The 10,898-nt window shown below is 45.7% G+C and overlaps 1 protein-coding gene across 5 annotated transcripts in view; it reads right to left on the bottom strand.

The window, feature by feature from the left end:
- The window catches only part of KLHL13 (kelch like family member 13), a 64,564-nt gene extending 57,009 nt beyond the window's left edge, over window positions 1–7,555 (bottom strand). For 3 of the 5 annotated variants that reach the window (XM_015860179.3, XM_085544525.1, XM_032444218.2), the window contains exon 1: window positions 7,462–7,555. The gene's annotated coding sequence lies outside the window, so the exon portion shown is untranslated. Of the gene's footprint in view, window positions 1–566; window positions 785–5,228; window positions 5,377–7,461 lie in introns of those variants that run through there. The other 2 variants (XM_085544527.1, XM_085544526.1) reach the window with 2 other exon arrangements.
- Window positions 7,556–10,898: the final 3,343 nt, after the last annotated feature.

The following is a 10,898-nucleotide window of genomic DNA, read 5'->3' on the forward strand; positions in this document are numbered from 1 at the left end:
GGCTTACAAAAACACTACAAGTTACAACTGAGCTGAAACAGGATAAAGTTACAGTGAAAGGTTTCACAGCCGTTTGAAAGTCATCTTTCTGTGCGGAAGGAACAACTGGAGAGCAGAAGAGGAGAGGAGACATTGCTTTTCCTTGTAACACCGCAAAGCCAGTGCAGCAACTGCCAAGGGAAAGCAGCCAGCCACCTCTACATGCAAGGAGCACTCAGTAGCACTGTCATTTGCAATGGCAGTCTTTTCTTTAATTCTTTCCAATGCAAACTGTGGAAACGTTGGCAAAAGGGCTGCCTGCTTCTGCTTCCACAGTGTTTCCTCTCAGAAAACAAAATTAAAGCATTACACATGGCAACCTGCATGCTCATATTCAGCAAGCACCAATACATTACTAGCACTTCTACAGTTCAGTGAAAGGTTAGGGATATTTTCTCCAATTACAAGCCCTTCCCAATATGAGATGAAGTTATACATCTGCCTGAAGAATAAAACTAACAAAAAGTGATAGTGAATGCTTCGTTAGACAGCAGTTTAACCAAACATAACCAAAACAGAGGTGTTACCTGAAGATCAGATGCATTATCGCAGTCTTATTTCACCAAGTGCCCTTCCCCATTGATATTCCTTCTTTAAACGCATCAAGTTACTTTTATAGATACCCCTTTATGTACAGCAGTCAGAAAGACTTGTGTTCCAGAACTGAACAAATATTCATATGCAAGAAGGTTTCTGCTGGCAAGAAGCCCTCTAGGAACTGGGCATGCAACCCAGGCTTCCCACCACCACCCTGCCTGAGTATTCCATATAAATCTCCATCTATGCAAAGCAGTGTCAGGCTGCCCCAATGACACACACAAGCATTACAGTGGAGGTCTTTATGAAAGGCTCTCAGCGATGAAAAAAAAACTAGAACAACATCAGACTTGTTAGACACATCTGGGATGGCACTGAGACAATGAAGTCAATACAAAGATAGCATTTTTTCCTCCGGCCCACTCCTTTTTTCCTCCTCCCCGTTCCTTTCTCCACCATTATTCATTCTTGACTCAGGAACATGAAGTGCTGCCATGCAAACTCTTCTCTCGTAGTCATTTTCTGGGCTAACACCCTCCTACTATTAATTTTACTAATGAATAGACAATCTAAACTACTAAAGAGAGCTGATTAGAACCATAGTGTTGATTCTTTTGGGGGCGTGCGGGAAAGACAGCAAAGAGCAGCACAGAACTCAGCAACACACCCAGCAGCATCCCCAGCCTGGCAGCTCAATAATAGCACCTTGGTTATCACCCTGCGCCCCAATAAGCCATGCCTACATCTCACTTGCTATCCATGTTTCTGCCTGTCCAGCAGTGTCATGAACCTCTGCCCTGGATTTGGATCTCCTCCTGAACACAGCTGTGCCCTGGAGGAGCTCATCACCCTCAGCTGCTTGTCACTGCTCTGCCAGAAGGCCACCAGCTGAGCTGCCCTTAAGTACTTTCTAACCTATTTACTTAGGATCAACTGATACAAAGGCTGATTATTTGTGCTATTCAAACCACCCCCAGCTTATTTTGGCCATCATGCCACAGAAGAACTCACACAATCATCTCAGCTGCTAGAGGTAAGGTTAACAGCCCCCTTAACAATACATTTACCTCTTCCAAACATGGGAATGACATCTGAGAGCAAACCAAGACACGATATCCCTAATGGCACCCCAAAAGAAACTACAGTTCTCGACACATTCATCACTATCCAAGGATTTCACTTTAAAAGGAAGGCAAGACTTGCTTCTATCAGCTCAGCTCTTCCCAAGGAACTCACCCAACTCCCTGCAGGGACAGCCACGTGCACTGCGTATTAACACTGCACACAAGCCTCTGTCCTTGAGGACAGACAGCCATCAGGTTGCCTTAGGGCTGCAAGTACAAAAATGATACCATCCTATGCTAAAGTTAGACTACATGCTTAGTAAGATATTGCCTGTAATGCTGACTGCTTCGTTATTCCCCTGTGTCCACCCCACCCACAAGGCTTACAAAAATAACAGGTGAAAGACTACAATAAGCACAGTAAGATTTAAGAACAGAAACTGCCTTTGTTCTGTGGATGCAAAGCAGAGATTTCAAGGTGTTGGTCCATTTGGCTCTTAAACAGTACCATTGATTTTATGGGGGGGGGAGCAGAGTAACATTCTAAGTTAGAGGTACTCCTCAAAAGCCACAAAGCACAGCCTTTCATTAGTAGTTAAAATATTATCTTAGGAAAGAGTGTTAAAGCCTGGAATTCAACATCAACCAAAAATAGTGTAAGGCTTCTAGAAAGTCTGCTATCAAAGACACAGGTCAGCAAGAGCTGTTAATTAATAACAAGCAAGGCATTACAGTGGGAAGCCTGAACACCTTTGGGTTGCTGTCATTTGCAAAAGAGCAGCTGGGGAGTCGTACCAAGGTCCAGTTAGAGCCTTGCTACAAACTTCTCCATGAATTCAGCCTTACTTTATGTTATTAAACCACTCCTGGCCAACATTAGCCTAACTGCAATCATTCGGGACAGAATTACTCACCAACATCACTACAATAACTGGCTGAGTTGACAACACTTCAATTCTAAGGCAGCAGATACCACCTTTATCTCATTACAGCTCTTCTTTAAACAATGAAACTCCTGGTTTGGATATAAAGGACAATCTCTAGGCAAGATATGGTGGCAAGACCCACTTGGATTTACCAAACACCCCAAAGTGGCCCTTCTATCATTAGAGATGCTAATGGTTTACACAGCCCACACGTAACATAGAAGAGTCAGTGAACACCTACACACTTACCATTACTCCCCCACAACAATGTGAGTACCCACCAGATACTGCTGTGATTTGCATTGCCACTGAGGGAGCAAAGGCAAGGCAGCTTGGGCAGTCCAGCAAACCAAATATTGTTGACTTGTCTACATTTAGCCTTCAGTCCTCTTATAGCTCAACTGTTTAACCCAAAGTTTCCCATTTGAAGGTAGAAGTTCTCCAAGCATTCAGTTTATGCAAAACATGGGCCCAGATGGAAATGGACTCTACTTAATACTGGGTACAAATAAGCTTAGAACGTTGGGCACAACAGCCCAGCTCAATTGTCATTTCAGATTTTTATATCACTGGTAAATTACAAATTCAATACTGAGGAAAGCAAAGCTGGTTACACCGTTTTCTGAACAAAAACCTTCCAATATAAGCATGAAATAGCATTATTAACATGTGATGGTGTTTTGTAACTTCCACTTGCTACTACAGAAGTTATCCACAAGCAATAAACAGAAAGTTGACAGCAGAGGGAACGTGGGAGGAATGAACTATTAATGACTTCTACAACTCTGGCCCCCTCAGTAGATCACCGGCTATAAAAATACACAGACCATGTGCAAAAGTGTGTAGGACTCCAGTGCCACTCATGGCTTTCTTTAAATAACAGATGTGCTACTTACTTCCTCTGCTCTATTCAAAGTCAGTGGGCAGCCATAAGCTTGCCCAGAAATGTGCCCATTTTGTAACAGCAGCTACTTGAAAGCTGGGCACTGAGATGCTCAAGTAAACAAGGCAAAGAGGAACCCACCTCCCCATGGCTTCCTCCAGGAGACAGCCAATATCTGTGAGCAGCACACAGCCCAGCACTTGTGTTCCAAGACAAAAGCTTTCCCTTCAGAGTGTTGAATACTGTGCCAGTAGAGCAGAAGCCTGCTGGCTAGCTCAGATCTTCCCCTTGCCATAGTGTTGGCTATCTCAGATCAGCATTATCAGATAAGGTCACTTTCTCTAAAGAACCAAAGTTCCCATGATGCTAAATGAAGAGCACGTGGAATACACTCAGCTTGAAGAGAGAACAGACCACTCACATGAGACCTTAGAAAGCAATCAGGATAAAGGAATTAGATTGAAATCCACTTGCTTATCCTTGCTTTCCTTGGATCTCGGGGTTCTCTTTAAGATTTAATCATATATACACCTTACAAATTCTGCTTTTTGTTCTTGTGATGTGAAACCAACCCTCCTTGTAACAACAGCTTGCTCTTGACCAGATGGAGGTGAAGTCAAGCTTGTTTACAGCATAACCACAGTTTTCATCTGTCATCTTGCTAAAGCAAGGTCTGCAGTTTCCCAATGGTACAGACCGATAAAATTGGCCTTCTGTTTGTTTTTCTCACCAGGAACAAAGGAACAAAATTCCTTCACTGCAAAGACAGAAAACGTACATTCAAAGAGATCAGCAGATTGAGATGCTGAGCAACGCAGTAACTTAAAACACCTCTAAAGCCTCAGAGCTGGAGTAGGTATTTAAATCACCTCATCCCAAAGTTCAACAATGAGATATGTGCAATACAGCTGTTCTATAAGCAAGGTGTCTTGGACATGGAGGAGGTCTCTACCCTAAAGTGGTTTCTGAACTCCTACCTTCATCCAAATAAAGAGACTTGAGACAGACATGACAAACAGGCACACACACCAGTGGGAAGAAGGAGCCAAACAAAGGAGTCCAACCCTATGGGTAAATAGCCTCACTACTTTGATGACTGGGAGCCAGTTCTGCTTCTGGCCCATCCACAGTGCAGGAAAACACAGTGCATGTGTGCCCTGCCAAGAGCATCCGGTGTGCATCAAACCCAGGCAGCGGGGCCCCTCAAAGAGCAATGCAGATCCATACAAAGTAGGTGTAGAGAACCTGGTAGGGTTGATAGTCTTAAGCATGGAAGTGAAAAAACAACTCAAGGGTTTGCAAAATTTAAGCAACTACAAGACAGGGCAAAAGCTGAGGACTTTGACAGCAGAACACCTGCTTACATCTATTTCCATGCCTACTTTCACCTATACATAAATACCCTTACACTGTAAACAGCTCCTACTAAAACCCAGCAGAATAGCTATAAAATAGGAAGCACATTGGCACTGCCAAGTCAATCTCATGTATTTCACAACTATGGAATACACCACCAAGCAGCTGCATCAATTACCAACATCTTAAAAACAAAAGCCCCAAGAAATCATATGACCAGCATCATTAGTATTTACAACGAAGCACTGTTTTCCACAAAGGGAAACAAAAAAGACATTCCCTGCAGGGAGTTGAAAGCAAAACCGTTGATTAACAACACAAATCCATCACTGCTGCACTCTCCAAAATAACAATAATAATACATGCTATTCTAAAAGTGCTTCTCTAAATAGGCATAGAGATATCAAATTTGAAGATACTGACCATGGGAGATCTCTTGGATTTTCTTTTAATGAGTCTTCTGAAATACGTAAGTCAAGGGGATGTGCCAAGCTCTGTCCCAGCTCACAAGCTGCTGTATAGAACTAATGGAAATAGAGCTGTGGGAATTTAAAGCACAAAGCGTATAACCCTGAAAGGAAAGCAGAACACGTTGCCCCATCTATTTCAGCTCTTACCTACCTCCCACTCACACTGACAACCGTATACACTGTGCCAAAGTTGTGATGAAGGCATCTACCTATGTGAACTTAGCCTGAGGGCATCAAAGTCAGCTTTCCTAAGCTATTAGAAGTCATTAGAAAAGTCCTGTGCTATCGATACTGAGCACCAGGCACACACTGAAGCCTCTCTCAGAAGCAGCTGGCTCCTACAACAAACGGCTCCATTTGTTCAATCACTCCGTGCTGCAGTACATCTAAGTTTTGCCAGCACTGATGTGAGAGAGTAAAGAAGAAAAGTCACATACTAAGAACCACAGCAACTCCAGCACAACAATGAAAAAGAGCATTTCTGACACTTTTTGCTTGTAGTGTCTGTGTAGGTGGTACAGTAACTCTAGTGGAAGCACTTCTGGCAGAACACGTGGCAAATTCATTCAGAGCCTCCAGCAGCAAGCAGCATTTGCAGCACTGATTAACTACCCCTTTCTAATAAAGTTAAAAGAGGGAAGATTTAGTTTGGATGTTAGGGGGAAGTTCTTCACTAGGAGAGTGGTTAGGCCCTGGAACAGGCTGCCCAGGGAGGTTGTGGATGCCCCGTCCTTGGAGGTGTTCAAGACCAGGTTGGACAGGGCTCTGGGCAACCTGATCTAGTAAAGGTGTATGTTTGGTGGCCCTGCCAGGCACGGGGGTTGGAACTACATGATCCTTGAGGTCCCTTCCAACCCGGGTCATTCTGTGATTCTGTGATTCTAATAGCTGGACCATGCTAAGAGTCCTTGGTATAATGGTGCTGGAACTGCCAATTCTAATCGCAGAGGTTATTATAAGATGCCTTAGATCAAGGCAGCTTGATCTCCACTATCAAAGGAACAGCTATGAATACACTATACAGAGATGCACTGAACACGAGACAGTATGCTTCAGGTTTGGTTGTCTCTCTCAATGCACTTAGCTTGATGCAAAACAGAAATCATCCTTAAGGTTACTAGAATCCAGGGAGGGGGAAGCAAAGCTGTACTCTATGCCCACAGGGATGGTTCCCTATATCCAGTCCACATGCCAGCACCAGAGCCCTTCCTAATGGGTACAGCAGAACCAGAACCTCACACGATTCACAATCAGTGAACCTTTAACAGAATAAAACCAAACACTGACTGGTGAAAAGCCACTCCAATTCATGAGTGACACGTGGTGTCAAGCCAACGCTCCCCAGTAACAGAGCTGCTCCTTTGAAGCCCAGCAGCACGCTGATCTGCGCCGGCAGCTTTGAACATCAGAAGCAAAGGGAAATGTTTAGAAGCACGATTTTGAAACACAGCAAATCAAAGAGATCAGAAGCAGCTCACCGAGCCTCTCATTTAGCCCAAGTTGCTGCCCAAACTTTTACTACCAGCACAGCAGAGTATTTCAATACTAAGTGGCAATGCAGAACAGGCTGCACCGTGCAACCAGCGCAGCCCTGGAAGTTCCCACCAGCGTTGTCTCTGCGTGCAGCTCGTTGGCAAGAGAAGAAGGAAAGCTGCTCGGTGCCACAATACCTCAGTCCCTGGGCTGCATTTACAGGAGCTAGGAGGCATTCCTGGCGCAGACTTCTTGGCAGGTCCAAGTCAGCATCAGCCTCATTAACGCTGGGAGCATTCAGGCTAACGAGACCCTCGCCATGTGCAGAATTATACACGGAACGCAGAAGTTAACACCGCACTTCTAACACAGAGACCAAAAGTCCTTAATGAGGTTTAATAACAGCAGAGCTCGGCCTGAATTTTAGCCAAGAGTGAGAAGAGCTGAGCGAGGTACCCACAACAGCTACAGCCCTACTTCGAACGCACCTCACAAACAACTGCCCCACTTACAGACCGCAGCACAACCAACAGCGATGGGCTTTAAGGGTCGAAGGGAGGAAGCACGACGCCTGGAAGAAGGGAACCGGGGGCACCCAGCCACACGCAGCCCCCCTGCCCCGTCCGAGGCGCAGCCCCACAACCCCCGGACCCATCGATGATCAGCACCCAAATAGGTCTTAAACACATAACACCCCCCAACCCCTCACTCACCTGCAATCCCCAGCCAAGGGCCCCGCTCCGGAGCGCTCCCTAAGTACCGAGCGCGGCCCCGCGCCCCTCGCCTGGCCACGCCTCCCGGCAGCGCGCGTCACCGCGCCAACATGGCGGGCTCGCGCATGCGCACGTGGGGCCGCCGAGGGGAAAGCGTAGAGGGCGGGGAATTATATATAAGGGGGCGTGGTCTACGAGACGGAGTGGGCGTGGTGTTGTGTTGGGGGCGTGGCTTATGGTAATATATGGTAATTAGGGAGCGGCGTTGATAGGGAAGGTTAATTGAGGCCGTGCCTGCTCATTAAAAAGATTCCAGGCTTCCCCATGAAAGGCAGTGCCGCAGGTGTGTCAGAGTCTACATGCTCCAAAAGTAATGCCTCCTGTTTGTTTCCATGGGTGTTGGCACGGACACAAAGAACACTACAACCCTATTTTATAGAGCACATTCTCAGTTTCAAAATGCTGTTTTGTCAGCATCACCAGGTCATGCAAAGAGAACGACACCCGTTAAGAGAATTTCAATTCAAACCATTCAAAAGCTGCACCTGATTTTATCTAAAAATGACAAAAAGTGGTTTGTAGGTGCCACGTGAGCTCTCACCAACTCATTCTGAACGTTTTCCATAGGTTATGACAGGACCTATTACAAAACCGAATGCAGAACTTGGGTAGAAGAGGAACTAGGCCCCGTGACCGAGTGCATCCACTACTAGCAGCTCTGCAGATATTCTCTGCTGAATTTTGCTTAAGCATCTTAGTAGCTCCAACTGCAGCACCCACAGATGTGTGCCCCAAGCACCATTCCCCAGCTGCTCTGACTTGCTTTGCCTGCAAAGGGAACCTTGCAACCTAGGACTCCTTCTATGAGTGCTCCGAGAGCAATGCAAGAGGTATCTGCTTGCTGCTGGCACTTGGAGCGAGCTCAGGGATGCTGAAAGCATTGCTTCTGCATCCCTGTTCCTCTTGGCTTTTCTGTGTGCTGTTGTATGGAAAGCAATCACTTTCAGGATCCGTGTTCCAGTGCCATGGGGATGTGATACCAGGGGACGTGGGGATGAGGATGGTTGGGTGGGCTGGGGTTGGGCTTGGAGATCTCTGTGGACTTTTCCAACCTTCACAATCCTATGATTCTATGACCTGCTCCTGTTCCAAGGAGCTGTCAGAGCAGACACGTAGTGTCCTGTGCTCCATCCCCACTTCGATCAGCAGGCACTTCCCAGAGGCCCATTGCCCAGAGAATAAATCGCCATGGTGAACACACAACATGTTTTATACTTCATCTTGCGAATTCTTGCAGGACTGTGATATCTACATTTGCAATGAGGACCTCCTCACCTTTAGGCACTGACACACAGCCAGCCCTTTCCAGCTCCAGCCTGCAGTCCCAGCCCATGCCCTTCGCCTCCCTGGATTTCATTCATTCACAGAAGACATGCAGACATGAATATCACTCCTAATTCCCCCTTACTGCTGTTTTTTGTCTTTCCTGGCTGTCTGTCTTTGAGATGTATTTTTATGAAGAATAGTGGAGCTCCTGTATCGTAAGTTGTATTATTTCTCTGCATGGCTCTATTTCTTCATTTTTGAGGCCGTAGGGAGAGGGGTGGCAACATGAAGTTTGGATCACAGATTTTCAGCAAGTCCAAAATCTCAGTTATCTGATTTCTTAAGGCAGATTTGGACCGTCATCCTCTTTTTTCCAACACTTTGCTCTCTGTCCTTTTTTTATCCCCATATAAAAAAATAGCCAAACACAATGCTTTGTTTTCTGTAGCTACCTCAGAAGTGAAGCCGTAGAAGTAAGGAAATGCTCAAAAAAAAAAACCCCATCAAAGAGCAAAATACAAAACTCAACTTCAAATACACATCTCTAAAACATGCAGTTTGTCTTTTAATACCATTTCCATCCATGTCTCCTCTTGCACTTCATCCCTTCCTGCACCCACAGGTGGGGATGGACAGAGAAGAAGCTCTGCTCCACCCAACACAGCTCAACATGATGGAGGAGGAGTGACCTGAGTCACTCTGTATCTGTACACGTAATTCTGCTATCAAAGCAAGATACAGACTTCTGTCACATACCATTTGTTGTATCACAAGAAAATGATTAAAAGCAAGTTTTTGCCTGTCTGTCGGAAATGCTTGTGCTGATTTCTGAAGCGCTGCTCCTTTGCACAGCATCTGATCAAAGCTGGTTCTGACACGTGTTCAGGCAGGGGACCTCCTATTACCTCTCGCAGAAGCAGCACAAGTTTACCACTGTGTGTCCCTGCTCTCCAGAATGGAAACTCAGACTTCCTGCAGCAATCGATAGCTCTTAGACCCAAGCAATCCATCTTCTGGCTAATTTCCAACAAAGATCACAATGGATATATAATAAATTACCGATTGCTGCCAGGAAATGCATTAACAAATCTGTCTCAAGCTTGGTGGTTCCGAGTGGAGCAAATTTAGTAACTTTCAGTGCTGGGGAAGTCCTCAGTAATCAGCTGAGCTGATCCAGTAGGAAAGGAACTTAGTGTGCAGTGAGCTGCCCCTGAACCAGGTCAGGGGGACAAAATGGGATGGTATGGTGCCTGTTTCCAAAGGGACTGCTTCAGAAAGAAGCTTCAGGGTATGTGCTCGCCCACCCTGAGGCAGAAAGGAGCGATGGATTTGGGTGCAGCTCCCAGAGCAAAGCCGGGCTGCAGGAGCTGCAGCAAAGCGTGCATTTGCAGTTATTTCTTTAGAGATTAAGGAATCATCACTAAATGTGCTGACTCCACTGGGACATCACAGAGTGTACACAGGATGAGCAGAACCTCATGGAATGGGCACAGCTCATTGCAAGGTGCTTTACTATAGAAGTTATGCAGATATAAATCCTTCATTTCACTCAAAGTCTGCACCTTTGCCTTGCCAGCCTGCAAAAGGGTGTTGACTGTGGAGGGAAAACAAAGCAGCTGTTCAGCTTGATGTGTTAGCAACAGGGGAAAGTTTCATTTATTGCCCATGGAATTAGAATGACAGAGATATGCAATGCCAGAGAGGAAAGAGGTGAATTTTATTTTAGAGATCTTCTCTTGAGCCAAAGTAAATGGCACAAGGTGAAATTCACAAGCAAAACTGAAACCTAACAGATTCTAGACACCCCCCAGACCCACACAGGGCTCTCTGTTCTGAGCAGAGATTTGCCCTCTGTATGACCCGTGGGGCACATTTGACAATAAATAACTGCGCTCAATCCATAGCATCACAGATCCACTGTGTTCAATATCCCATAGTGTGTGGGGGATGTAGAGAAAGCAAGAGTAAAACTCCTATGTATACAAGCCCAGTACCCATTGTTGGGTCATCCTCCCTGACAAAACAGGGCAGAGGTTCCCTGGAAAGCTGCTTGGCAGGTACACCTCTTGCCCACTGAATGTGCCCCTTATTTACATACATGTTCAGCTCCT

The sequence above is a fragment of the Coturnix japonica genome, chromosome 4 (genome assembly GCF_054131305.1).
Source record: "Coturnix japonica strain WE chromosome 4, WE-NBRP24, whole genome shotgun sequence".
Lineage (NCBI taxonomy): Eukaryota > Metazoa > Chordata > Aves > Galliformes > Phasianidae > Coturnix > Coturnix japonica.